This window comes from Emydura macquarii, unplaced genomic scaffold (genome assembly GCF_026122565.2).
Source record: "Emydura macquarii macquarii isolate MOO-44397 ecotype Brisbane River unplaced genomic scaffold, CSIRO-AGI_Emac_v2 contig_691, whole genome shotgun sequence".
Lineage (NCBI taxonomy): Eukaryota > Metazoa > Chordata > Testudines > Chelidae > Emydura > Emydura macquarii.
In genome coordinates this window covers 12,911,856-12,937,393 of record NW_027130828.1, presented here as the reverse complement: position 1 = coordinate 12,937,393, position 25,538 = coordinate 12,911,856, and the positions used below count along the sequence as shown (strand labels likewise).

General features: G+C 40.9%; 1 long non-coding RNA gene across 1 annotated transcript; it reads left to right on the top strand.

Annotated features, from left to right (window-relative positions):
* On the top strand, positions 1 to 25,250 carry LOC137148918 (uncharacterized). The gene is made up of 4 exons (XR_010918614.1): positions 1 to 106; positions 9,241 to 9,416; positions 11,996 to 12,118; positions 25,146 to 25,250. It is a non-coding gene; the product is annotated as an uncharacterized lncRNA (long non-coding RNA).
* The last annotated feature ends 288 nt before the right edge of the window (positions 25,251 to 25,538 follow it).

The window sequence follows — 25,538 nt, the reverse complement described above, 5'->3', positions numbered from 1 at the left end:
GATCAATGCAATGACAAGGTGACCTTTAGAAGGAGTGTGCAGAAAGAAAGACCAAAGCAAGCAAGGACAGGATCAAAGCTGCCATAGCCTGCATCAAAGGAAACTTGTAAGTGAGAATTAAACTTGTCCAGAAGAGGCTGGGAAAGAGATGGGGGAAACAAACCAGGGAAATAGGAATTAAAGAGGGCAGGCCTGCTAGCAGCAATATGGAAGGGGGTAGTAGCTCTGCTACTTAATCTCTCAAGGAGAATAAGTAAAGCTAGGGGTGCTGGGTGCAATGATTAGAAGTCAATTACCAGAGCTATGTTGAAGGGGAAGCAGCTCTAGCCTCTGAATTTAGTAATCAAGAACAACATGATGTTTAAATCCCTTCCCCACATCCAGGGTCTCGGTAAAGGAAGTAAGAATGCAGTGCCTGCTGTTTCAAAGCTGTATTTTGCTAGGTTAGCTGTAAAATTCCTAAATCCTTTGGATAAGGTGGGTTATTTGTTCCATTTCTCTGCATGTTGCACATGAGAGTGTAATACTGAATTATATCCAATAACAAAGTAGAAACTGTCTGGAATATTGATCCCCGTCCTCACCTCTGAAAGAAAATTTTGTTGGGATATGGGTGGGATTATGCTGTTTTAATACTCCTGCTGTGGAAATAGGAGTCTGAATGCTGGCTCTGATCCCAAGTGACACTGGTGTCTCATGTACAAGGTGGATCAACATCCACAAGGAGCTGGAGACAATGCCATGTAACTCAGCAGAATTTGTAGCCTCTGCTCTGGAGACCTACCTGAGTAGTGGAGAGAGTGAGTGGTAGTATACAGAGGTAGAAATGCACCTAGCGTTCCTCCTGTGGCTGGGAGGATAAGCAAACTCTCCTCCGCCCTCACCCGCATATCCCAGAAATGCTGAAATGTGGGGAGGAGGAAAAATTATTCACTGGCCACAACAGACCAGTGGATTCTATTCCTGCTTCTGCCAATGAATGTTATGTGACCAAGTCAATTAAACTTTCTGTGCCTCAGTTTCCCCAACTGTAAAACGGGCCTGGTAACTACATTTTGAGAGTTAGTTAGGTGATATTAGGTAAGTGCCAAGTGTTGTTTAATTATTATCATTCTGTGGTAATCAGAAGGTGGTTTTCATTTTGGCTCTGTGGAAGAGATCCCAGGGTGTGGTACTCACGCTGACCTTACACAAGCCACCCATACCTTGTGTCTGTGGACTTTAGACTTGCTGACACAGAGTTGCATTAGTTTAATGGAAGATGTGATTTACAATCATTGTACTTAAACCAGTGCAGAAGACTCATTTGGACACTTCATTTTATTTGATTTAAGGGATTGTCTACATGGAGACTCAGAAAAGTTAAGATGAATCATGTAAAGGGGTGACGTTAATGAATACAAGTTAAAATACATGAAACCCCTGTGTGGGTACACTTAATCCAAATTAAAGTGGCTTCAGTTCACTGTAGCTTAATCTTCCTTCAAGGATGAGAGCCACAGTACTTCTCAATGCAAGCAGCAACATAGGGCTTTTCCCTTGTTTTACTTACGCACATTAACTTCACCGCTAGTTGATTCATCTTAGCTTTCCTGAATATCCTCTTGTAAACAAGCCCTTTGTCAATTAGGAATAGATTAAGCTAAACCAAAATAAATGTCTGCATTGGGATTTTGCTCTGGCATAACTGAGTCAATTTAAAAACTGGGTTAGTTGAAACCAGTACAATTTCTGAGCATAAAGAATTCCTCAGTCTATTTGTCCTGTGAGGGTAATAATATATCAGAGTTGGTGGTGGTCCCTGGAAATGTTTAATGTTAAGTAGCTATGGCCCTTACTTCTCCCAGGGCTTAGATTAGCTGGTTCACCGTAGTTCTACTACCAACTCCTCCACCAGGTCAACCTCTGACCTCTTTTAATGCCGCACATACAACAGGTGTGATATTACAGATGCATCACCGGCAGAGTCTCAATTTTTAAATAGTAACTTGCATTATAACAACTTGCTACAGTATGTTACGTGCATCACTCAAGTGATGGGATTGCCTAGCCCATGTGATACAAAGACGCCAGCACTGGGCATTTTAATAACACGTGGGGAAGGGAAAACACCTTTATTAATAAAGGTGGATCCCACCTACCTGAATCACCGCACGTGAGCTCATCTTCTCTCTTTGATGAGCTGCCATGGTTCTCCTTTGACTATCTGAACTTGTCTGGCATTGTTCAGTCACACACTTCAGTCATATATCTGTTGTAAAACTGTTTATTTCAAACATCCTTTCACTGTCTTGCACGGTAGATGGTAGCAGAGCACTCTTATTTCCCATACATGTGAAGTTTTTAAAATGTTTTTCCCCCTCACTTCACACCCTAGATGGCAGCAGATTGCTGTAGCATTGCCATCTTTTTGTTGTATGTTGAGTTCTGATTATGCCCAAGTTCTGGCTTGATTCCCCCTTCTCTCTTCCCCCCCCCCCCCCCCCCCCGAAGCTCCAACAAATCCCAATGAAATCAATGGGAGCTCCAGGGTTCTCAGCATCTTTGGTATTCTGTTGAAATTCTAGTCCTAATAGAGATCTTCAGAGTTCTTTTTATTTTTTTAGGCTAGAAGAAACAATCAGATCTTCTAGTCTGAGCTCCTGCTGCATAACACAAGCCAGAGAACTCCATCCAGTTCGTTCCATATTGAGCCAGTAATTTAACTAAAGCATATCTTCCAGAAAGGCATCTAATCCTGATTTGAAGACTTCAAGAGATTGTGCCAATGATTAATCATTCTCATTTTTAATGCCTTATTTCTAATTTAGGATTTGTTTGTCTTTAACTTCCAAGGCATGTGGTTCTTATGCCTTTTTCTGCAAGATGAGAGATACCAGTGCCTGGTATCCTAAGGAATGATTCTTTAGAAAAGCTCTTGGAGAGATGCATGGAAAGCTGTATATTAATAAATAATATTCAAGAGACTACTGCTCTAATTTTTTTAATCAAAATTAGATGCTTTTTTCTAAAAATCTGCACTAGGAATTATTTTGGGGAAGTTCTATGGCCTGTTTTATACAGGAGCTTGGACTAGATCACATTGTTCCCTTCTGGACCTGCAATCTATTAATCTAAGAAAATAAGGAAAGAGCAGGTTAAAGAATATTTTGATAAACTACATGTATTCCAAATAGGTAAAGAACAGGTTGGACAAACAGTTGTCAGGGATGATCTAGATTTATTTGGTCCTGGCTCAGCACAGCAGGCTGGACTTGGTGACTTCTAGAGGTCCCTTCCAGTCCTGCATTTCTAGTTTTGTAATGGTGGCGTGTATGCAGAGGGTGGAGTAGAGGGAGTAGCTGTGGGATTTACAACCCTAGATCCAGGATGATAGCAGTGGGATTCCTGAAAAGTAAGTACATGTGCTTTTTGCTCTCCTGGGCTGGCAACTTCTAGAGAGAACTTAAAAAGAGCCACACAGGCAACTAAAAGGTCAGGTTACTGCAAAGAGAATAGAATGAGGTACTGGAAACAGAGAGAACTGAAGAGAAGGGAGGAAAGTAAAGATGAAGACTTAGATGAATAAAGCGAGAGAAGAAAGGAATGGATGGGAGACTAACATTTTCACTTTGCAGAGTTCTCCAGGGAGCTGGGAGTCCCAGGTTTGAATGAAATGCTTTCATTTAAAAATTGCAGAAACAATATAATAAGAGGATTTGGTGTCTAAGAGAATTATTAAACTTTTTGTCCCCATGGCTCCCTCTAGCCTACTTCCTCTTGCCCCTGCATTTCCTGTTGGATACAGGCCGTGTCGCAAGATAGCACTATGCTACATGCTGTTTGTGTTTCCACAGTGAAAATGCCATTCGGAAGCAGAGCATGCACTAATCTGCATTCCCAAGGAAAGCAGATCTTCCCATGGAAAGGGGAAAAGTCAGGGCAAAAGCTGTTTGAGTGGGATTAAAAGAAGAATAGGGAGGGGGTTGGGGAAGGGATGCTCAGGAGAGTCTAACAGACACAGCATGTTTAGATTTACTTTACCAGAAAGCCAGCTATAAATACTATACAGTACTAAATGGCTGTTTAGTTTAAAACACTCCCATCCAGAGATGTAAATGCTTCACCATTTAGAAAAAGCAAGAGCTTACAAGAGGTCAAGGAGTGCATCTAAGAGGAAGGATGGTCTAGTGATTAGGATGCTAGCCTGGGTCTCCTGAGTCCCAGGCTTCAAATCCCTATTCTCATACAAATGTCCTTTGTGAGTTTGGGCAAGTCACTTAGTCTTTCTCTGCCTCAGTTCCCCATCTGTACAATGGGGATAATAGCACTTACCTCACTGGAGTGGGGTGAGGATGAATGCACTGAAGGCTATGAGGTACTCATTAGCTATGGTAGTGGGGGGGCATATAACTGGATAATCAAAGTTCAAAGAGCAAGTTGATCTGTCTTCGGGAATTTAATTGAGCCGAAGGAGGTGGGGGTGGAGGGGAGGGGTGGAAAACATGCCTTGGAAGAGCCCCGAAACGATATACATGCCTAAAATAGGTTTAAGTTTAAAGAAACCTATCACTGTGGTACTACAGCTAGGTACCAGGCATCTAAGCTATAGAGGTGCAAGATAAATAGTGGGTTACATTATCTCCTTTAGGATGAAAAAATACTTACATTATGCTCAAATAGGGCTAAGTGTAAAGCACCCTGGCATCCAACCAGTCCTAAGTGTTTGTGTAAAGTGAGCAGCTGGCAGTAGTGTGGCTTGACTAAGTGTGGAAGGTTTGAGTTAGGAGAAGGATACTGTTTCCTGGAGATGAAAATTTAGAACTCCTCAAAATATTGTTAAAACATGTTTTGACCGCAATGAAAATATTCACAGAAAATTATGGTTCAATTTTTCATTTTTGATGAAAACCTGAAAAATATTACCAAAATATTTTTTTTTCAGTAAGTTTCTTTGGTTTTGAGTTCAATTTTGGATTAAAAATTCTCAGTTTTGAAAACTGATTTTTATTTTAACCAAAAAATTAACTGAAATCCTGTTGGGTTTTGTGTGTGTGTGTTTAAAAAAAATTCATTTCCCAGTAAAATGAAAAACATATTTCACATATTTTGCTCTACTCAAAATGCTGCAGAATGTATAATGCTCTAGCATGAGAGATGGTTCATATGGTGGCAGTGTGAGGCAGTCGATACGATCAGCTGATGCAGGCACCAAGTTAGTAGGCGTGTCAGAGAAGGATGATGTATGGAAATCACGTGCAGAATTTTCTTTGACAAGCACGGCTCACCAAAGATGGCGTGCATTGTTGTGTGAATAAACTGTCCTATAGAGAGAGGTTTTGTGAATGTGTTAATTTGTGTGGTTTTGTCCATAGAAATTGCTTGCTGCTACTTAATAGATATGTGCCAGATGTTGCTTTATTGTCTCGAGAGAGGAAACTGGAGCATCATAAATCTGGACTATTAGTGGCAGACTTGCATTGTGTGCCATGCAGCCAGGAAACTATTGTTTAGTAGCTGTCATTGCAAATAGCAGAAGAGAAATCAAACCCATCAGATTCGTTCCCCACAAGGAAAAATTACTTATGGACACTACCTTAACTCAAAGAGCAATGTAAATAGCACCTGTCCCACAGCAGGTGTAGCTGTTGCTATGAAATTGATCCATTCTACAAACATGCTCTATCTGTTTGTTCCTCAAAGAATAGTGACCCCACAGCAGTACCACTAATGGCTACCTTCTTATATGTGGAGAGGAGAGCGAACATACTTAATGCCTTGGCCTGCTTAGAGTCCACCTTCCTTGATTCACGCTCTTAATGTGCTTTATGGAGGGCAGCATGGGGTGGGCGATATTTCCTTTGGCCATGGCTTTCTCACGAGGTATCTGACACTCTTAACTCAAGAAATGCAAAAGACTTAAGCAAATCATGTTTGTCATTCACCATTAAACTCCTCCCCTTGCCATATCCTGGGTAGCAGCATTCTGCTGTATTAGTTTCCTGGCCTCCTCCCCTAAGGTGGTAACATGGTTATTTAATAATCCAGAACATCAAACTGAATGACGAAGCCATGAGAGAATGCACAACATATGACAGATGTGTAGTCACATTGCTAGATGGTCACAATGGTCCATTCTGGCCTTGGAAAGCCCAATGGGGAGGAGGCCGCAGTGATTGAGAGAGGTCACAAGTTCTCTTGCATGTAAGGGAGCAGTACAACTCAGAATACCTAAAAGAGCTTAAATCTCTGAGATGAAGACTGTAGTTGAAGGAGAGTTCCATTGTGCCAGAGAAGCAGAAGTTTCAATAGGGCAAAGTTCATTTGTGTGGAGGATGGAACTTTCTTAGAGGCCAGTCCAAGATTGGAATGAACTTCTGCAGGCACTAGGAATCATCACAAACTTCCCCATCTTCCACTCCAAGTGTAAACTATGGTTTTTTTTGTTTTTTGTTTGACCTTTACCTTCTGTAACATAAATATGTAGCACAGCTTAAAAAAAGAAGAGGTGGGGAAGCCATGCCAAAATAAGACATGCTACTGCACGTGTTTCTTCGTCTAGTGAGACGATGAGAGAACGCACAACATATGACAGATGTGTAGTCACATTGCTTAATGCACTACTGGAAGGGGCTCTGGTCCAGATCCTCAAAGGTATCTAGGTGCCTAACTCCCATTTAAATCAAGAAGGATGTTGATTAAATTGGAGAGAATTCAGAGAATAGCCACTAGAATAATTAAAGGATGAGGAAACCTGCCTTATAGTAATAGACTCCAGGAGCTCAATCTACTTAGCTTAATTAAGAGACAGTTAAGGGGTGACTTGATTATAGTCTAAGTACTTATGTGGGGAACAAATATTTGATGATTGGCTCTCCAGTGTAGCAGATATAGGTATAATGAGATCAAAAGACTGGAAGTTGAAGCTAGACAAATTCAGACTGGAAATAAGATGCAGATGTTTAAATCGGTAATTAACAATTGGAACAACTTAACAAAGGTTGTGGTGGATTCTCCATCCCTGGAAATTTTTAAATTAAGATTGGATGTTTTTCTAGAAGATGTGCTCTAGGTCAAGAGGAATAATTTTGGGGAAGTTCTCTGGCCTGTGTTATACAGGAGGTTACACTAGATGTTCACAGTGGCCCATTCTGGCCTTGGAATCTATGAATCTGGGTCTCTGATAACATGGTGATGAGCATGGAACAAGAACTTCTGTGGGATAGAACCCCAACAGTCAGTGGGCCGAACCTGGAATTTTCCATAACCAAAGCAACGGGAAGGGGCACCTCCCTAAAGTAGCTGAAAGTGAAGTTAGTCAAACCACTCACCCAAGGTAGGAGGATAGCAGGCAATGCACACTTCCCTATCACTGGTGTACCTGAGGTCCCTTAGCCCCGATCATGGAGAAACAACCCAGCAGGAGTGAAAAGGACAGCTCATTCTACAAAATTGAACGTATTTCATTCTGTTTCAGATTGAAGACACTTTTTCTTTTAACTTTTTGGGGGGTGGGGTAATCTCATCCCCTTTCTCTCCTATTTCCCTCTCACCCCCACATGTATCCCAGCACCAACATTGCAACCTCAGTGAGCTGCTCCTTATGACATTTCTCATCTCCGGAAACAGAGTTAGGGGCTAGAACTGGTGGGAAAGTGATTTCCCCCCCATCTCCCCTTTTCAGAAAATCTTGATATTTTGGTTTTAAAAATAAAAACCCAAATCCAAAAATAACCCTGAAAGATGCTGGCTCTGAAGTGGTGCTGGATGCCTTATGGGAACAGTTTAGATGCCTCTTTAGGTAAGGCTTCTGATTTTAAGTTTTAACCCATAACCACTGATAAAACACCCCCCTATACAAAATAATGGAATTGGTGGTTATCTAATGAACACCAGAAATAGTCTGCATTAGGCAACCCTTATTTGTAACGATCAGGGTGTGGTTTCTAAAATTCACTAATGTAATACATGTTAATTGGTCCAAGTAGACCGTGAAGGTCCACAATAAAGGTTCCCTAGTAGTGGGTAGAATAGTCCATCTCATTTTGTCCACAAACTAGATCTAATTCCTGGCACACCAATTTTGGTTCATTAATTTCTGGACCCACATTTTCTTGTTTACGAAATATAATTTTTACACAGTCCTTGAGTTTATCTCAGTTGGCCTTTTTGTTTAGATTGATTCAGTTTTTCTGTCTCCTTTTTGTACCTTTTCCCATCCACATTTGTTATAGGATGTCTTCTGAACTTTCATTTATTTTTTTACAGTTGAGTTCTCAATTAAAATAAATTTGTAGATCCAGTTATCAGAACAATTCACATCCAGCTCACCTTAGCTAATTGGTTGGTCATTGTGACAGGGATAAAAAAGGAAGTTTAAAAATTGGTATGGATATTGGCAGATCTATGGATGCAACACACACAGTCACTGTGTAAATCAGTGGTTCTCAAACTGTGGGCTGCTTATGGCCCAGTCAGCACACAGCTGCAGCCCATGTGACATCCTCAGGGCCATACAGGGGTGTGTGTGTATATATGTGTGTATATAAAATTGTGTGGATGCAGCCCACATAACACATGGAGAGCTCCATATGCCTCTCTCAGTGGTAAATAGGTTGAGAACCACTGGTGTAAAGGTACAAATAAGAGAACCCTTTGTATACTCCTGGCTGGAGAAAGAAGTAAGTTTTGTTCGGCAGTCTTCTGTGCCAGGTGAAAGAAGGATGAATTTCTCACTTTTAATAGCTATATATCATCTACCTGCAGCAGATTGCATTTTAGGAATTATTTCCATTAACCTTATGTTTTGTAACTTTAGCATTTTAATACAATGATCTGGACCTTCTTGCTGTGCCTAGAGATATCGTTATTCTAATCCTGTTGACAACCCAGTTAACGTAGCTGGGATGTATAAGCCTTATGTCAAGTGATGTTACAGGACACTGCAGACAAATTATAACAAACTGGGGGTGGCACGGCTCTCGACTGCATCAAATGAGAATTATACTATTGTGTCCTGCCCTTCTTGGTTCAGAGTTAATGGAAATTGTCCTGGAAGGCAAACGGTAGAAGTTGGTGCTTTTTGCAGTAAAAGGACAGTTGTTGCTTTGAAGTTCTGAGTGGCTGTGATTAGAGCTAGTTTGGAAATTTTCCCCAACACAACATTTTTCTGTCAGAAAATGCAGATTTGTCAAAATTGAAATGTTCTAAAAGTATCAATTTTGATGAAATTCCAGTGGAATTTTTCTGGTTTCCTGCCAGCTTGCCCCAGTCAGCTCCTAAGAGACTACCCTGCAAGAAGAGATTCCAGGGTCCTCAAATCCATGGCAGCCTGCCAGGCAGCTACGTGAGTGGGGGCTTCCAGAGATTGGCTCCCTGTATGAGGGGGCTGCCAGGGCTCTGCTCATCTTGCGGATTCTTGGAAAGGTTTTGAAAAGGTAAAATTTTGGAATACCAAAACTGACATTTCAATTTTTGTTCTGTTTAGGAATTAATTTCTTTTTTATATTTTTGGGATTGTTTTCCTGTGGAAACAGGGATTCCAGTTTCCAGCCAGCTTTAATCGTGGGAGTAGCTGTTATATTCCTAAATGGCCCTTCAGTCACATTATGGTCTCTCAGTAATGAGACTGTAGTTCAGGTTGCATCAGAAATCCCTGTTTTCTAAGGTCTGGACCTCAGCATCTCACTTTTTTTTTTTTTTTCCCCCCCTGAATCCTTTTTTGTAAACATGCCAGGAGGAATTTGAACTAATTAGCGGTTAAACTTTAATGTGTGTGGAATGATCTCCAGTGTGTATTTTTTTGCACGTGTGGTGGTGGCTTTTTCCCCGACCCCTCCCCCCCCCTTGGAAAAGTGAGGAAAACCAGAGAACTCTGTGCCGCCCCCCCAAAAACAAACAAACAAAACAAAAACCAGTGCACCCTTGCTGCCCCTGAGTAGTAAAATGATACAGAGATCATTAGCCACTCAGCTTCCCTCCTTCTAGTTCATTCTTATAGCTTTGGGGGGTGGGGTCACTAGAGTCCTGGTTGTCATGGCAACAGCGGCCTGTGGAAAGTTACCTCAGGCTACCATAACCAGTTAACAAGGAGCAGGGAAAGCATATTGGGTTTGGGTAAGCTCCGCTGTGTGCTTCTCCTTTGGGTTTGTATGGTAGCAAGTTAGGCTGCTTTTTTTTCAAAAGTTAATTGATTACGTTCCTCAAATGACATAAAAATAAGATACACATGCAGAGGAGCTGGAGTTTAGTTTTGTTTATTGCTTCTCATTAACTGGAAGCTACAGCTTTCTGCCTTTAGTTTAGTTCAGCTTTTTGTTTTGAAATAGGAAACTATAGATACAAGTCTCTCCTCCATTATCTCTTGCACCGTTTAAAAAAACAGTCCTTTAAAAGTTGCAGTAAGACTGAAGTTGCATTTTAAAAGGTTTTTTTTTTTTTTTTTTTTTAAATACAGTTTAATTTTAATTACAGTTGATAGATGGGTCAGTGTGGTGCTGAGTGGTGAAATATCACACAAAGATGTACACTGAAGACAACAAATGTGTGAGTGTAAATAGCACACTCTTTGATTTAAAAAAAAAAAAAAAAAAAAGGAAAATATTTTCTAAGGAAATTCACCACAAAACTTCATTCAACGTTAGATAACGTGGCTCTCAGCAGTAAACTAAAACCATAAAAAGTTAGGAAATACAAAGTTCAGGATTAAAAGGTTTCAAAGTCAAGCCCTTAGGTTAGGCCCCATTCTGCATGTGTTATGATAGCCTTTCATTATATGCAGTGACCACCTGGGAAAAGTCTGGTGCAAGTCACTTGCCCAGCATCATGTAGGAACTTGGTGAGAGAGGCAAGGATAGACTGCTACCCTGGAGACTTGGATTCAATTGCTCTAACCATGAGACCATCCTTTCTCTTCCTTACGTCCGCATTCCAGCTTCCACAGACTCCTTAACTGCCCAACCCTGATTTAACCTGAGACCAGATCCAGCCTGTGCACTGAATGAACCATGAAGCCTGTGTGAAAAATAATATGGGATCATGTAATTTAAAAACTGCATCATAATGCATATGTGCAAGGAAAGTTGCAGAGGCAACATTCATTCTGGCATTTCCTAACTTGAGTGCTTGACTTTGCAATCTTAATCCTTAACTTTGTATTTCCTTTTTTTTTTTTTTTTTTTTTTTTAAATGGTTTATCTTCTTGATGAGAGCAACCTTAACTAACTTTAACCAAAGAAGTTTGTTTGTGAATATTATACAATTCACACAACTAAGTAGTTCACACTTTGTTGCATTCATAATACAAGACTGATAATCATTTTATACCATCATACATTTTGTAACTGTAGCCTCGCCTCTTCTGGGGTTGGACTGGTTGGTAAAAGTATCACATTTATTTTTTTATTTAAGACTATAGTTACCCATTAGTTGGTCTCTCCCTGTCAATGGGTGCATGAAAGGCTTCATGCTCTTAATCATTCCACATAGCTCCTCAGATACTTGAACATAGTTGGGATGCCCCTAGTTATTCAGCTACTGGTGTAAAACTGAATTGTCCATGTAGACAATGTCTTTCTAAGTTCAGGTCTCACTTGTATACTGCCCCACTCCTCTATTTTAATAAAGGAGAGGAAATGGCACTGTCTTGGTTTTAAAATAAATTGGTCTATGCAAACTCATTGACTCTTGAATGGTACTTAGCTGCTGAAAATAACGCCATGCTACAGTAAGAAGCATGGGCTAAGTGGCTTCTCTCTGTTGGAGAATAAGTTGCATGTAGTCTTGCAAAATTGTCCCTGCTCTAAGAAGCAGAGTCAGTACAAGACTGTACTTGAAGTCATCAGTAAAAAAGACGTATGTAGCATTTTCAAGCCTGTTTTGCCACTGTGCTATTCCAATTTAATGGTGGAGTAATTCCATTCAAATTAAACAGGAAAAACAGTGGAGAATTGGGCCCTTTTATCTCAAGATGCCAAAATACTTCTAAAAGGTGGTTATCACTATTCCTTTTATGCAGCTGTGGAAAATAAACATGGGGAAGATGTTTTCTGTCCAAGGAATGTAGTGACATGGTGGAAGAGCTGGAAATAGAACCCCTATTTCTTGAATCATCCTATGATGCCCTGTAAAGTGGAAATAGGTGAGTTTATCTATATGAAGACCTCTTGTGTCTGCAGTATCAGGCTGTAGTTGTCAGAAGAATAGACTTTTCCTTCAAAGACACCAATGAAACAGAAAGGCAACATGTTTAACATGGATAAATAGCAGGTACTTTATGGGAGGGGAAGCATAATTAACCCGTGGAACTCATTGCCACAATATATCATTCAGACCTCAGGAAGAGTCTACATTTTAGACTCAGGAGGAGTCTAGATTTTAATGAGTATTATCATCCCCAGTTGCATTAGACAGGATAAAAATAGAATAAGGGGTATGTTATTTTAGCTGAACCAGTTCTCTCAATCAGTGCTAAAGACTGCAGTAAAGAAGCAACACGCCTAAACACAGGAATCATTGTCTAGGTTAAAGCATGATGCTAGAAATTGGAGCTTCTGAGTTCTAATCCCACCTCCTAGCTGTTCTCCCAACTTGCGGTGTTACTCTGTGCCACCATCTGTAAAATGTGGATGTCGATACCTGTGTGACAGGTGGTGTTATGAGGATTAACTTGCTAAAGATTACAAAGCACTTTGAGATCCTTATGGAAATGCTAGAGAGCATGTGAATGAATCCTTATGGCAGAAGGGTTGCTTTAAAATTAACAAAGAGAAAAGTCTCACGTGAAGAGGCCAAAATTTCCAAACTTGTGTATTTAATATTAAGCACTTAAATCTGTATTTACTTAAGCATCTAAATTCGTGTCCTTATCTTCAAAGGTACTGAGCAACTGCGGGAAACTTAAAGTTGGAGGCACCTATGTTCGTATTTAAGTTTGAAAATGTTGGGCAATTTTTTTGAATTCTAACTACAGTATTCCCAGTAAATTAGTGTAGATCTCTATGTTGACCATTAGAGGGAGTCTCTTGCACTTTCCATCTACTGGATTCACCCAAAAAGACTGCCAGGGACAGAAAAGCTTGATTTATTTGTAGGTTTTTTACAGTAGGGACTTCTTTGTAAATAAATAAATTAAATTTAAAATTTGTGAGATTTATTGGTCTCTGGCTATTGTTATGAAAAGATTGGCAGCAAGTCTATCTGTTGAGTGAGGGGAAACATGAACATCTGCTTGGATCCATAGGTTTTTCCCAGGTGAACTTTATGAAAGAACTTCTCAGTTTATCAAAGAAAACAAAAAAAAGTGTTAAGAGCAGAAGCTTGGCCAAAGCATGAAGTCCAGCTAGGAGATTTGAGAGGAACAGAAAAGCCTAAGTGGAGATTTAAAAAAAATAAATAAAAACACATACAGGCCAGGTTTGTGTTTCAATAGTAGTGCAAGATTTATTCACCAGCCGTTGTAACCCTTCTGCAGAGAAGAGAGAAGCTTTAAAGAGAGAATAAGAAAGAGTCCTTGGTGTGGAGTCCAAACAGCAAATGTGTATCATTCTCTGGTAGTTCTACTAGCTTCCGGTACCATAAATGTGCATCACAAGTGCATTCAAATGCTGTTTGTTGACAATGTTCTTAGCACTTTGCTAAGCCTAAATGTCCCACGGTGAATGCTATTCATGTATCTGAGTCTTGTAACCTATGGTTTACTATCTTCCATTTATTATTTGCATGCCAGCAACACCAAGATGCTCCAGTTGGGTTCAGGGCTCTGTTGTGCTGGGTGCTATGCAAACATCTTCAAATACCCACCACTGAAAATCTCACCATCATAGAAGACATGGCATACGAAGGTTGAAATATATGTAATTTATATAAAGAGTTGCAATTATTTTTATAATTATAAATAGATACAGGAAAAGCTAGTTATCTCCATCGGCCTTTCAGTCTAGCCAGTATTATTAATTGGTTGGTTTCTTGCAGGCCTGGAAACCTGCCTGTAGGTCTTAGTGAGGAGAAGGTCATGATCTAATGGATCAGTTAAGAAGAATGGCTCAATGCATAAGAGTTATATGAAGATGTCTGTATAAGCTTGACTCCAGAGGTAGCCTTGGAGGGAGTTCTTGGCATTATTATTATCTGTAGATTGCCTAAAAGCCCCAGCCATGAACCAGCTGTGCTAGGTACTGTGCAGGCACAGAACAAAAAAGGCTTGCCCACAAAAGTGTACAGTCTAAGTGTGAGGCAGACATATGGCCTACTATAGGGAAACAATAAGACAGTATTGGTCAGCATAATAGGCTGCTGCTGTGCTGAGACCACTGCTTAACTGTTGTCAAGTTTTCTGATGCAATCGTGGCAAAGGAGAGTTTTAACATAGCCCTGTGATGGTTCTAAGGAGGGTGGTACTCTTGGGTGTAGCATATGAAATATGTGAAGGTAAATGAAAAGTAGCAGAAAGTGCAGAGGAGTATTTGGTGCTCCGAATGGCTGAGACCAGAGCCTATTTACATTAGAGATACTTACTGTGTATAAAAAAAGAGAAACTCGTATAGTCATGCTCCCTAGATTAAAAGTATAAGGGCTACTGATCCACATACATCATTGCCAAAGGATACTACCGCCTAGGGTCAAGGAAAAAGTTTATATGGATAAAGGCATACTCTGGAGGCTAATTGATTACTCATTGATTTAGCCAAAAAAATTTAAATTGTGGCATCTGGGATTTAAATGCAGGATTAAAATCCATGGAACCCTGAATATGGATACAGACCAGCCCAAGATTTTCAGGAGCAACTAATTATTTTTTTGGTACCCCTCTTGCAAGCATTCAAGGACCTGAACTTCCAAAAGTGCTAAGCATCTAAAAATCAGACCCCTTTAATGTATCTCAAACTGGGGATGTAGGCCCTAAAATATGAGGCAACCAAAATCATTAGTCGTTTGAAAATCTTGGCCTACATTCTTTTAAAATAATCCCAACAAACACTCTAGTGTTTCTGCAGTCTACTGTCAATGCTAACTTAAGTACATTGAAAATTTCATCTGTGTGTCTAGTCTATATATACAAGACATTACCAGCTCCATTTGGTTGGACTTCCTGTTTGCAAATAGAATAATCTTTTGACCTAATTTCCTAAGAAGGCCTGTTATTTATTAACTATAATGTAAATTCTACCACTGGGGTTTTGAATTGCTGCTATTTTTAAAGATCCATATCTCCAGGGAGATTGATCATCTTGCAGACATGTTAAAGTCGGAATCACGCATTTCAAATTAAACCAAAAAACTTCACATGAACAATTTATAATGTGATACTGACTTGTCAGTTAGAAGCACAATTCATCCCGCTGCCTACATGTGGCAAATGCCAGCAGTTTGGACAACTTATCCATAGTTCCATGAACATCAGCAAACTTTGCTGGCAGCCTCTTTGTCAGCAGCACATAATAGAAACTTTCACTTGTACATATGAAATGCAACAAAAACATACAGCCCTAGCCAGGAATATCAATTTAGTTTCCACAAGTAGAGTTTGAGGTTTTTGTAAGTTAGGGACATAATTTGAGGCTTTTTTTCCCTTTCTTGTCTGTCTTTCTCCCTCCCCTACCCCTTAAGTAAGATAAGGAAAACTACTTCTTTTGAACATTTGTTCAAAGAATTTTGCCAAAAAGTGGGAACAATGGCAGTAATGCTCAATTCAGTAGCCTCAAACACTCAGTGCTAGGAACATGGTAAGTCTGTCAGTGTTTGCCTGCAACACCCCACATTGTTAGCAGGGGTGAAGTGATAAGTGTTCTGCTTATTCAGTGGGGTAAGTTACTTGTTGGATATGAGGTGTGGAAGGGACTTACTGGGTAGAGAAGATCTAGAGTATGAGCTGAGTAGTCCTAAGGGAGGAATTCTAGGAGCAGCCAAAACTGCCAAGAAGGCTTGAGCAGAATTTCGTTATTTACTTGTTACTAAAGCCAAACTTCATGAAGATGGGGGAGTAGGGGGAGAGACTTTGGTTCTACACAAGCATGTGGGCTGCGAGTGTAGAGCTAGTTTAGAAAGGCATCTGCTTGCAGTTCCCCTCCACATGGATGGAGGTTATATTTGAAGCACAATGGATACATTTATGCTATAGAGTATTGTCGAAGTTGCACACTAGGCTTTACAGATGTTGGCCAGAAAGTAAAGTGTAGTCAGCAGATATCGAGGGGAATGAACTGTGAAGGATCCGCCCAGTTGGTGCCATAATATGGCCACTGTGGCATTGTTTACCTCAAACACTGTTGGCTTCCCTGTTGACATTTTCATTGGCTCACTCTCAGTGTAATGGTATCCTTTGTGCCCTATCCCTGCTAGCCTTTGGGGCCCCCAGTGCAGAGGATAGTTGTAACGTGCAATGATGTTTCCTGCAGGAATGGCTTCAGTTTGCAGAAGGAGTGTGGGTAGAACATCTGGTACATTCCGGTTCATCTCACTGGACCACTGACCACACCCCTTTCCCCATTGCATTCGGGAACACTGGTCATATTCTTCTGATCAGAAGTAGACGGCCTCAAACTACTTAGCATCTTTCATTCTACTTAGAGGCTTCCATAGTGCTTTCTATAGCAAGTTGCTATTCCATTTCCCCCCTCCGTAGCAGGGGAACTTATAGCCCTGAGTGTCTCAGAAAAAAGAATTGTAATCAGTCCAGAACACATTAATTCTTGTTCTCTGCATTTGTCTAGAATAAGTTGTTTTGATTCTAATGTGCTAAAGAGTTATATTGTAAAGATACAATAAGATGCACCTGTAACCTATATAATTCATCCAGGCAAATGTTCATTTAAATTGCTATTCCATTCCTATCACTGAAACTTGCATAACAAAAAAGAGAATAACAGTTGGGGGGTGGGGAGTTGGGAGGAGGGAGAGTCGAGGTGAATTTTATATACTATGTCACAGGCTTTGATTTTTAAACCATGTAGCATGATAGTTGGTCAGGGAACAGATTAGTTTCCAGATTCTGTTCTTACACTGTAGTGTTTGTACTAACTGTTGGTACTGTGTTAAGGGTACCAGAGAGGTGGTAAGCATCTCAAACAAATATCAGCACCCTTTACCTTCAGAACTCAATAATAAAATAGCACCCTGGGCGTGTGAAAGGGTTGCCATCCAACCAAACACAACATGAGCACTTTGTTCCTTAATATAGTAGCATACTATGTACAAAAATGATAATGCTGTGTGCTTCTAATAATGCCTTTGTCCAAAGATCTCAAAGCATTTGGTAAAGGTTAAGCAAGCCTCTCAAAGCCTGTGTTATGTCTGTGCTTTAAAGACCAGGGGCAACCTAGGTAAATGTTGGAAATCACTTGTTAATATGGTTGAAATATTTTAAGTCTTTGGTGGAGACAGAAGCCAGCCATGTGGAAATACAAATGCTTATTCACCGTTCCTCCTGAATTCTGCATCTCTGAAAACTCTGTAAGGATTTATAGCATCGCCAAGAGATGCTCTTTGCTGTTTCAAGCCTAGTTATCTACTTTGGTTGTTATACTTTTCTCCCCCATACACTAACCCGCATCACTTCATAATTTTGGAGCACATTTCACCATAAAATCTTCTCAGAAGTGAGGGACTTTGCGCCAGAAGCTTGGACTTCTTGTTGGTTCTGGGTTGGTGTCCAGAAAACCACTGTAAGGTGCTGTACTGGCCAGCTGACAGAAAACCTTTTTTCAGAACCACTCACTTTTTACAGAGAGAGTTTATTCAGTGATTTCCATAGAGATGCCCATAAACAGTAATTATATCAGATGTCCAGAACTATATGGCTCTTTTAATGATTTATGTTTTATCATGTGATTATGAATGTTTGTTGGAGGGTATTCAATGTGGTTTTTAAAAATAATCCTAAAAATGTTGTTTGCAATAGGCATTTTCTGAAAGTTCTCCCCAGTCTTTGTATAACTTGACTCTGTAGGGAACTGTCAAATATCTTGCAGGGATTGATTGACTTGCATTTGGTCTGCTCTGATCCCTTCTCTGGGAAGAGTGAGAGAGCAGGAAAGGAGAATGTGCTGACTTTTGTGGGTTGGGAGGATGCATTTCTCCTTTCATTTATCAAGATTCCTAGTGTGCTTGACTTGCTACCTATGATAAGGTACATGCACTTCTGTGGCTGATTAAAGCCCGTGGAGAAATGCTGATCCCATTAATAAGGCATGTTATCGTCTCCCTTGAGAAGCACGAGGGGCCAGCCGTACTTGCTCAAGTGGTAAAATTGCTCAAAAGTTACTCAAAATTGCCTCTCTGGATGTTTACAACTTCCTCAGCTGCTGTCCTTTCTTGAACCTACCTTTTTTATTTTGAGAGGGTGGGAGATTGAGAGGGGTTGGAACAATTCCAAGCTGCACATGAATTCCACAGTTTCTCTTGATCCATTTCAGACTAATTTCTGACTTAGAATCTGTTTTGGTATCAGCGGCTGGTCTAGCAATGGATGCGGGGAAACATGTCATAATGTTGGATGGGATTTTCAAAAGCCCTTGGTGTGGGCCTAACTCCGCTCCATGGAGATTCAATGGGAGGTTTTGCCCCTGGTTTCACTGGGAGCAGTGTCAGGCTAACTTGAGGTGATCTTGCAAATCCCACCCATACTGTCTATTTACTACAGTTAGCCAGGAAGTACAGTTGACTTACTTGTGGGACCTACTTGGGTGGATGGAATGGCCCTTCAGTAGATAGGCTATTTCCTCTCTTGTAGGAACTGCAGGCTAGTTCTGGGAAGCTACTCATTCTTTCTCTCTTCAGTTGGTCCTGCAGGGCTCAGTCCCTTCTCCTGTGTATGTGAAGCTGCTAGGGAGATGCGGTGGCACCAGTATGCTGATGACAGTCATGTCTGCATCTCCTTTTTGTCTGGTCCAGATACTGCAGTCTCATACAGTCTGGCTAAGCAGTGTGTGACTCTCTCCTGGTAAGAGAAAAGTCATGCTTGTTGATAGAGAAAAGTGCTTGGGTCAAAGTGGATGTCTGCATCATCTATTATGGGAGTCAGCAAACGTTTTTGCTAAAATGTTTTGGAGCCTCAGATGTCCAGGCCTGCTTTCGGATCTCCAGGTACAAGCAGTCACACTCTGTGCCCCCTGTGATCTATGGCTAGGTAGGTTGCTGCAACCATTCCTTTCTGTCATGGACGTCACAAGGGTAATCCATGTTTTTGTCTCCAGATTATACTACTGTTACATGCGGTACTTATAGCTGCCATTGAAGAGTATTGGAAGGTCCAGCTAATGCAGGATGAAGCTGTCTTCCTGATTTTTAAGAGATGCACAAGTATTTACACTGGCTTCTTGCGTGCACTGCAGAGTGTTCATTGGTGATCTGACCAGATATCTTTATGCTCCTAGCCCAGTATCCCATTGCAGATGGTAAGATCATTTGAGTGGTTCTTGTTGGGTGCTGGAGTTGAACCTTCAGAACCAACCATAAAGTTAGTCTTGGTTCTGAAGCTTGTTCCCTTTGGCTGTTCGCCAGAGTCCATGTCTAGGGTGATCAAGCAAGTGTCTTGCATCATGCCTTGATCTCACTTTTTTGCTGTTAATATTCCTGGCAGAAGGATAACTTTGTAGCTGCTGATGCACATCCAACATAAACCTCAGCCTAGCTTTCTCTTCTAACTAAGCTGTTTTTAGGGTTTCCCTGTAAGGATCTTGCCCTATTTCCTTTGATCTCCTTTATATACTGTTTGGAGCTAACTGGACTCACCTGCCAACAAGACTCAGCAGTAATTGTCCCCAATCTTAGTGCAATGTTGTAGCACCTGAGCCTAGTGTGACTCAACAGAAGAGCCCTGCTTCTCTAAACATGGTCTTAGCTTTTGCTACCCCATGACCTGCCTTCAATCCACAGTAGAGCACTCATTGGTTTCAACGTGAAGGGTCATGTATTGTCCTTGATCCATGGAAGAATTTCAGTGTGTGCCAATAGTACTTGTGAGCTTGGATCAGAGGGAATCTATGGCTTTCTTCCACTTTAGCAAGCTTGAAATCCGAGGCAGTGCTGATGCTCGGCAATACAGCCCACTGTCTCTTTTCAAGACCCGTTTCCTCGTTCAAAACAATTCTCTCCATTATCTCTTTGAAGAGAGTGAAAATTTCCTAGAGGCTTCACTACATGGTGTGGATGGAGCACAGCTGCTGGCCAATCTGCGTTGACACCGCGTGACTCAGGTTTCCGGGGAAGGAGTGAAAGGGCCATTGGAGATGTGGCTCTTTTGAGAGAGGATTTTGGTTGGCATGACTGACGAACACATTTTTTTTCTTCCCCATCTGCACAGATCTTCTTTTCTTTTCTAGCCCAAAGAGCTGCCTGAAAAATGCTGTAGGAATTGCCTACTAGCAGGCGTGTGCTTGGTGATATTTTGAGCAGGGGCATGAGGGCTGGGTGGGGTCATGGTGAGGCGCTCACTGTTTGTCTGTTAGATGTATCAGGCTGGTGCAATTTTGAAAAGACCTCTGCCATGTTACACAGCAGCTTTGTGGCCGAGCTTAAATAAATGAGTGACTTATCCCACTGCCAAGGAGCATCAGTGGAAGGTCAGTATTTGATATTTCCACACCCAAAAAAGCCGCTCCAAGCTAGATTTACAGCACAAAATACCTATTCAGATCTCTCCAGCCCTCTATTTTCATTGACTTCCATCCTCTGCTGATGTATACAGAGCTCCTTCCTTTCTGAAAAAAAAAAAAAAAAAACAGTATTGCTGATAAGGGACAGCCTTATCTTGGCTTATCATTACACCACAGCTAGGGGTTTTGTGTACCTGTCTGATCCCTGTCACAATGTTAAGAAACATCTAGTATGGGAGCTTTATTTCCACTTGAAAGACGGTCCTTAGGGTGCTATGTGAAATGTGTTGCATTCTTTCCTCAGAAGTTCCTTCCTTCTTAAAGAAGATCTTCGGATTCAGCATTCTATTTATCTTGTCAACTACTTTTTAAACAAAGATCCTTGGCTATACTGTATATAGATATTTACATTTTCAGTACTCTCTGCTGAGATAAATTACTAGCCTTTGCCCCTTTCAAAGGATTATTTAGCACTAAATTTCTCTCTCCATAATCACTGCGGGATGCCATTAAAAACTGATCATGTACCCCCTCCCAGCAGCAGTAGTTAAATTTACTGTGGTGTTTTCCATTCCAAGTATAGGGACATGACAAATACCACACACAAGGTAAATACTGTGTTGCTGTAAACATTGGGATTTTTAATGGTGCTGTGTGTGTGGCATGCATAGAAGTTAAGGGGCAAAAAGTGTATGAGGTTCCCTCTCCCAAAGGCCTTATTGGCTAACTCAGAATAATATGCACAGGACCACCTGAGGATTAGGCCCTAACATATGAAGGCTTTGTGAAAGAGTTTGTTCTTACAGAGAGAACTGATGTTTGTCTGTCCTACGTACTTCTACAGCCCCTTCCACATGAGACTATCAAAGCACTTTATATACACTAATGAACACAAGAGCTGGGAGATAGGGGAACCAAGGCACAGAAGTTAAAGGAACTGCCCCAGGCCATGCACCAAGTTGGTGTTAGCACTGAGATTAGTACTCAGGAGGTCTTAGTTTCCAGTATGGCGTTGAATCACTAGTCTATTCTGTCTCCCTTCAGTAGTCAAAATCTGATGCAGTTTTTATTTATTTTGATTTTTAACACACAGACACATTAAAAAATAGTAAATAAAAACCTGTCCCCGGTCCTAGCCACCTTTTGTAGGTAATTTAATACTAAAGGTGGTTGGAAAAGGAAGGGTTTTTCCTCCCCTATTTTTGGTGAAAATTTTAAAACTGAAAAATATGGCTGAAAATTTTTAATTCAGAAATGGCACAGTCCTGCCTTCTGTTCCCATTCTTCCACATAGACTGGGCTCCCTAGTTGGACTACATCTCTCGGAAGGCACCATGATCTCCCCATTTGGTAAGGGGAGGCAATGCATCATGGAAGACCCTGGTGATGGAGAATCATGGGAGATATAGTCTGTCCAGGAAACCCAGCCTATAGAGGAGAAAAGGGATATAAGGCAGTTGAGCTACAATGTCCATGAGGCACTGCAACAGCATAGCCAAATTAAACAAAAACAAAAACAAAGTTTGGTTTGGGTTTTTGTGTGTTGTTTTGTGGCTTTTAAGAAAAATCAAAATTTTCCTTGGAAAACAAATACTTCTTTCAACAAATGTTTAATGGCAAATGGATTTAATGGTTTCCAACAAAACAGTGTAGATAGAAACATTTTGACCAGTCCTAACAAACTACAATGAAGTCCACATCTCTCAAATGTCCTGATCTTTGCTTCTGCAAAACTCTCTATCCCCAGCAAATAAAGAACCAGGTTTCCACCTTCTCCAGGCCCTTATCTAAATCACTGGGCTTTGCAGCATGCCCTCAAGAGCAACACATTTGGGCTATTCTGGACCACGGACTCTTTTAAACACACTGAGGCATCTGTCAGTGCTCCCAATAAACAGAAATCAGAAGTACTTCATTGCTTCTCCAAACTCCCTCATTAATACTGATGGAGACCAATAAAGCCAAGTAATATAGGTGTATTATGCTTTGTTCATAGGCATATGTCTCAGATGGTGAAAATGCAACCTCTGGGCCCAGTGTGCAAATGGGAGCCTTAAAGTGATGTCCAAATCACACAACTGGATACTCAAATTGTTCCTTGCTAGTACACAAAGTCCATTTTCCCCGATCAAGGCTGGATGTAAGTGTCCAAGTGCCTTATTGTGATTTCCTGTTTTAATAATTGTATAGGGCCCTGTAATGTACATAAACATGTAAATAATTTTTAAGCATCTGAGCAGTCTCTTGACTTCAGTGAGATTACTCCATGTAATGGCACTTGCAGTCTATAGATCTTAAAGTGCTTTACAAAGAGGGTTAAGTATCTTTGTCCCCATTTTGTAGATGTGGAAATGAAGGCATGGAGAGCCCAGCCTATAGAGGAGAATTGGAACATAAGGCAACCAAAATACAATTCCCACAAGTTGAAATGACCTGCCTGAAGTTGCACACCAAAGGCTTTGCTCAATGGCAGAGCTGGAAGTAGAACCCAGGTCTCTTTGTTATCAGTCAGGTGCCATACACATTGCATCATGCTGCCCATATTTTATTGCCAATGCTACTCCAGCTTTGATAGTGGTCTTGGAAGAAACTAACTTGACCTTTCTACAAACAAAAGCAGTATAGATACTCTGGATCTGGCTCTCTATGCAGAGCTACAAGCAGAATTGTAAACCAGCTTCCAGTCAAGTCAATGGAAAGGCACTTACTGACTTAAATGGAAGTTTGATCTGGCCCCTAGACCCCGATTCACCAAAGTATTTAAGCTATTTCTAACTGGACTTTGATTAAATTACCCACGTGCTACAAGTCAGGCACATGCTCGTGTACCTTGCTGAATGGGAGACATTCAAAAAGCACTAAAAATGTGTGGTGCTTTCTAAACAACTCTGTTAATTCTGACCTTTATTCTTGGAAACAGCTTTGACTCCCTGTTCTATACATTAAAGCATTAGCCATAATGACTCTCTAATATAATTGCAAGTGAACTGAAATCTTTAAGTGGCCAAGGGCCAGAATAGAGAACTCTCTAGATCTGATCTTTTCAGCTTTATATTCTACCTCTTTTGCTTCTGCTATTTTTTTTTTTTTTTTTTAAATCTCCAATGAATAGAAGGCTTTATTTTTGTAAACGACATCAGGACAACACACACGTGAACTGACGCCACCACAAGCTCCTCAGTAACACTCACTGTTTGGGGGGAAGTAAATATGTGAATTTCAAAAGTCTTTCTGTGTGGAGAATCTGTTTGGACTTGAACAGGAAGGGGGGGAGCAGGCATATAGGTAGAAATATTAATGAAGTTTTTTTATAAAGGCTTCATTCAAGGCTTTTAAAGAAAATATAACTCTTATGGGACCCGCAGTTTATCTGCCAAGTCCAAGAATCTGGCTGGAATGGAAAAAAAAAGTAAAGGTCTGCACAAGAAGTAGATTAAATGGCAGACCTACCTCACACAGGCACACACGAAGTGTAAAGATGTTGCAGCTGTAAAAAGAGAGCGAGGTTTGCAAAATGAGTTTTGGGGTGTCCAAATCAATGTGTATTGGGCTGTACTGGTGTGATGAATTATAGGTCCTTCATGTTATCTCGCATTAGTATGTGTAGGAGGCAGGGCTGATTTTAGTGTGATCCACACTATCTCAGTTTGTCACACCTTTCTAGTGGCAGGTCTACGTAAGAGGGTTAGAATCTCCTGCTAATGGAGTTACACCTTCAGCTCAAGTGGTAAGGGCTCATGGTTTTGGGTCCAGCCCCCACTGATGACCCAAGCATGAAATTATTGCATTCACTCAGTGCTTGTTGCTTAAAAGAAGCAGTGAAAACCATAAGTGTTGTTAGGAGCAAGGTTAAATAGAGGTCCTAGCATGGGTGCGCATAAGTGGGGAGCAAGCAGGGGCATCCCCCCCAGTAATCATTGGTGGCACAGAACTCCTTGGCCCTGGGGCTGCAGAAAAGAGCAAATCTCCTTCTGGGGCAAGGGGGTGGGGGAGGGAAAGGTGAGCTCCTGCTGAAATGGGGCAGGGGAAAGCGAGCTTACCTGGGGACTGGGAGCGGGGTTCGGGAGGGGACACACAAGATGCCTTTCCAAAAGGAGCTAAAATTACATTTCTGCATACTCCCCTGTGTCCTAGAGCTGACAGTTGTGGGAACCAAGATGAAAGTTTTATCAAGTGAACTGGACAGAATATTGGAGAGTACACTGAAGGAACAGATATATGCTGGCATAAGATGATCTAATAGGGAAAGTCATCAATCTCTAATAGGCCTGTTCCATTTCTAACTTCATTGATTTCCCAAATAATTACCTTGGCTCAGAAATGTCCAGACTAATTGTTTTGGTAAAATGGTTTAGTTCACAGCATATGGAAAAGTCATCTCTTCTCCTTACATTAGGGTTAGATGGTGCTTGATCATCTCACCTTAAGGAAGTGTGTAGCTGGGTTGTCCAGAAAGACAACGTTTGGTACGGACCTGACTCAGAGGTTCAATTATTTCCATAATCCTATGCTTTTGGGGATAGTAATCTGTTACTGGCCCTTTCCTTATATGTGTTTTGCCCTGTGCTTCTGTAGGACTGTCCTATATGGACCATCTTAACGTCCATTGATGCCAGTGGAAATTTTACACTACTAAGAAGAAGAGAGCAGTTATGGATTGTGATTAAAGGGCAAAATTTCCTACAACTGGGCTCTGCTATGCAATTCTTGACCATGGAATTCATGATCTTTTCTTCTAATGTGCCTAAACCAGCATCTCACAAGGAAAGAAAAAGCAAAATCTCAACTATAAAACACTCAAACTTTTTCTTTGCTACCTTTCCTGAAACGTCCATTTGCTGTCTCTGATATGCTTGCACATTTTTTCTTTATACCTGTAGATTATCTCCCTGGTTTGGGTGGAAAAAAAATCCTGACATTTGAGAGGTCTATCGCGAGATCATGTCAGGCTTAAAATTACTTAGAAAT